Genomic DNA, 4,317 nt, shown 5'->3' with positions numbered 1-4,317 from the left:
TGGGATTGCATTGAATGAATAGATTGCTTTGGGTAGAATTGACATTTTCACAATATTCAATCTTTCTATCCACAAGCATGGTATGTTCTTCCATTTATGTGGATCTCTTATGGTTTCTTGAGGTAGTCTTTTATAGTTTTCCTTGTACAGGTCTTTTGTGTCCCTGGTAAAATTTGTTCCCATGTATTTTACTTTTTTTGGTAAATATTGTAAATGACGTTTCTCTGCTATTCATAAGTTTTCCCTGGCCAATTCTTTTTGTAAATGCTATTGATTTCCTTATTTCTTTTTCAGGAATCTCTTTGCTGGTGTAGAGGAATCCAACTGATTTTTGGATGTTATTTTGTATCCTGCCATGATGCTAAATCTTTCAATTAGTTCCAGTAAATTTTTTACTGAGTCTTTTGGGTTTTCTAGATTGTTGTTATTGTTGTTGTTATGTGCCATCGAGTCAGACCCGACTCATAGCGACCCCTCCTTGGGTTTCTGAGGCAGTATCTTATTATCAGCAAATAGGGATAGCTTGAATTCTTCCTTACCACTATGGATGCCTTGGATTTCCCTTTCTTGCCTTATTGCCCTGGCTAGGAATTCCAGTACAATGTTGAATAGAGTGTTGATAGAGGCCATCCTTGCCTGGTTCTTGTTCACAAGGGGAATGGTTTCAGTCTCTCCATTAAGTATAATGTTGGCTGTGGGTTTTGAATATATGCCCTTTATTATGTTGAGGAATGTCCTTTCTAATCCTATTTTGCTAAAAGTTTTGATCAGGAATGGGTGTTGGATTTTATCAAATGCTTTTTTCTGCATCAATTGATATGATCATGTGGTTCTTTTTCTTTGTTTCATTTATGTGGTGGATGATGTTGATTGTCTTTCTAATATTGAACCATCCTTGCATACTTGATATGAACCTTACTTGGTTATAATTAATTATTTTTTTTGATATGTTGTTGGAGTCTATTGGCTAGGATTTTGTTGAAGATTTTTGCATGTATATTCATGAGGGATATTGGTCTATGGTTTTCCTTTTGAGTGATGTCTTTGCCTGGTTTTGGTATCAAACTTAAGCTTGCTTCATAAAATGAATTTGGGAGAATTCCATCCATTTCTATGTTTTGGAATAATTTGAGTAGTACAAGTATCAGTTCTCTGACTGTTTGGTAGAATTCTCTGGTGATACAATCTGGGCGGGACTTTTATTTTTTGGTAATTTTTTACGACCTGTTCAATTTCTTCTTTTGTTATGGAGCTGTTCATCTTTTCTACATCAGTCTGTGTGTTTAGGTAAGAAGTGTGTTTCCAGAAATCTGTCCATTTTTCGAGATTTTCAAATTTGTTGGAGTACAGTTCTTCATAGTATCCTGATATTATCCTTTTTATTTCATTTTGTTCTGTTGTGATGTCACTCATTTCATTTCTTATTCATGTTATTTGTATTCTCTCCCAATTTTCCTTTGTTAAATTTGCCAGTGATTTGGCAATTCTATTAATCTTTTCAAAAAAACAACTTCTAGCCTTGTTAATTTTTTCTGTTGTCTTTCTATTTTCTGTTTCATTGATTTCTGCTTGAATCTTTGTCATTTCCTTCTGGTGACTGTAGGCTTTGCTTGCTGTTCTCTTTCTAATTGTTGGAGATGTTGGTTTAAAATGATAATTTTGGCTCTTTCTTCTTTCTTGATGTGTGCATTTATTGCTTTAAATTGGTCTCTGATCACTGCTTTTACTGTGTCTCAAAGATTTTGGTATGTTGTATTTTCATTCTCATTTGATGCAAGGAATTTTTAAGTTCATTTTTTATTTCTTCTCTTACCCAGTCATTCTTAAGGAGGGTGTTGTTCATTTTCCATGTGTTTGCTCTTTTTCCATGGATCTTCCTAATGTTGATTTCTAATTTGATGGCATTGTGATCTGAGAAGATGCTTTGCTGTATTTCAATTTATTAAGGCTTGCTTTATAGCCTAACATATGGTCTATCATGGAGAATGTTCCATGTGCACTGGAAAAGAATGTATATTGGGTGAAGTGCTCTGGGGTGTCTGTAAGGTCAAGTTGGTGGATTGTATTTTTAGTTCTTCTGCATCTTTGTTAAGTTTCTTTCCAGTTCTATCTGTGGTTGAAAGTGGTGTATTTAAGTCTCTTACTATGACTATGGAGTCGTCTATTTGCTTTTCAACTCTTTTAAAGTCTGATTTATGTATTTTGTGGCTCTTTCATTGGGTCCATAGATATTTATTATGGTTATATCTTCCTGTTCAATTGATCCTTTAATCATTATATAATGTCTTTCCTTATCTCATATGGTGGTTTTTGTCTTAAAGTCAATTTGAACAGAAATTAATATTGCCACTCCTGCTTTTTTTGGTGGCCATTTGCTTGATATATCTTTCTCCAGCCTTTGATTTTTAGTCTATTTTTGTCTTTGTCTCTAAGGTGTGTCTCCTGTAGACAGCATATTGATGGGTTGTGCTTTCTTATCCAGTCTTCCAACACTCTGTCTCTTGAGTGGTGCATTTTATTACATTCAATGTAATTGTCAGCAAGTATGAATTGGTTGCTGTCATTTTGTTATGTGTTTTTTCATGGTGTTCCTGGTTTCTTTGTTCCATATAATTTTCTGTGTTGAGCTCATTATGTTTATGAATCATGTTATCACTTCCTCTGTTGCTGTTGTTTTAGTATTTGCTAAATATTTGTGCTAGTCCTCTTTTTTATTGTGATGTGAAGGGTTATCATTTTTCTTTGAAGTTACCCTGTGATTTATAATTTTCTCTCCTAGTTTAGAGTGCTCCATTCTATCTTGCAACTCTCTTGACTTCCTCACCATTTAGAAGTTCTGTAAATACACTACTACACTATTTTTCCCTCTTTTTGGTTTGTCATTGTCCTCACTTGCCAATTCATGTCTCTGGTTTCCTATTTACAAAACTTTAAGCTTATTTTACTTTGGATACTTTCATAACTGTTTTGGTTTCTGGGATATGTCATCTTGTGTAGTAATGGTCAGTTGTTTTTTGCTATTATTGGTTGTCTATTTAAAGGACTCCCTCATTATCTCTTGTAAGGTTGGTCTTATTTTAACAAATTCACTTAATTTTTCCTTAGCTGGAAATCTAATTGCACCATCATATTTGAGGGACAATTTTTCTGGGCATATAATTCTTTTCTGGAAATATTTCCCTTTTAGTGTTTCCTATATACCATCCCATTGCCTTCTCGCTTGCATGGTTGTACTTTGTAGGTAACTTTTTGTTTTTCCCATGCTGCTTCCCGGATTCTTTCTTTGTCTTTGGTTTTGATGAGTGTGATGATGATATGTCTTAGTGATTTTCTTTTGGGATCCATCCTATCCTCTTTGGGGTTTGTTGGACTTCCTGAATGGATATGTTTCCATCTTTCAACATATCAGAGAAGTTTTCTTCCAACAAATCTTGGACAATTTTCCCAGTGGTTTTCTTTTTCTCTTCCTGTTCCGGAGATCTGATTACACCTAGGTTGTTCCTTTTGATGGTATCCCACATGAACCTTAGGCTTTCTTTCTTTCTTTTGTGTGTGTGTGTGTGTGTGTGTGTGTGTTTTGTCATTGATCCCTTTCCAAGGAAGTATTCAGGTATTTGCCTTCTATCCCATTAATTCTGTCTTCCACTGACTCAATTCTATTCCTTTGCCCTTTCAACGTGTTATCTATTTCCGAAAATTTAGTATTAATCTGAATTTCTATCTGTAGATTTTGTATCATTTCTAATTTTTCATTTATTTTGTCATTTTGTTCTTGTATTTTCTTCTGAAATTGTTCTAGGCTTTTCTGTTTTCCTTAATTTTGTCAGTGTTTTCCTTGATCTGTCTCTCAATTCTAAGTACAATACCTAAGTACAATTCTTTTTAATTCCTTATCAAGGAGTTCCAATGCTGCTTCTTTCTCAGGGTTGTGTTCTAGGTCTGTATCCTTCTTCCTTGTTTCTCCCACTTTATCTTGCTTTGTTGTGTGGACTATGTTTGTCTCCAAGACATTGTGAAGTAGTTGTATTTAGATCTTAATTAACTGTTTGTGAAGAGCAGTTAAGGGTGAGTCAGGCTCTTCTTGGTGGTCATTTATCATTGGACAGTTCATGAAGAAGGAAGTGGTGGCTCTCACTCAGTAAGTGGAACTGCAGAAGGTACAAGTGTACTTGTGTCATGTGGGCACAATTGCTGTCTCCCACTCAGGTAGACAAAAACAACAACCAAAATACCATCAAAAGAGTAAAACCAAGTGGACAAAAAATACACCACATAAACACACAGGAACAATCACCAAAAAAGAAAAAAAAAAAAAAA

Source organism: Orycteropus afer, unplaced genomic scaffold, assembly GCF_000298275.1.
Source record: "Orycteropus afer afer isolate SDZICR_OR568_19922 unplaced genomic scaffold, OryAfe1.0 scaffold00430, whole genome shotgun sequence".
NCBI lineage: Eukaryota > Metazoa > Chordata > Mammalia > Tubulidentata > Orycteropodidae > Orycteropus > Orycteropus afer.
The sequence above is the reverse complement of the archived record's forward strand: the minus strand, read 5'-3'. Positions refer to the sequence as shown.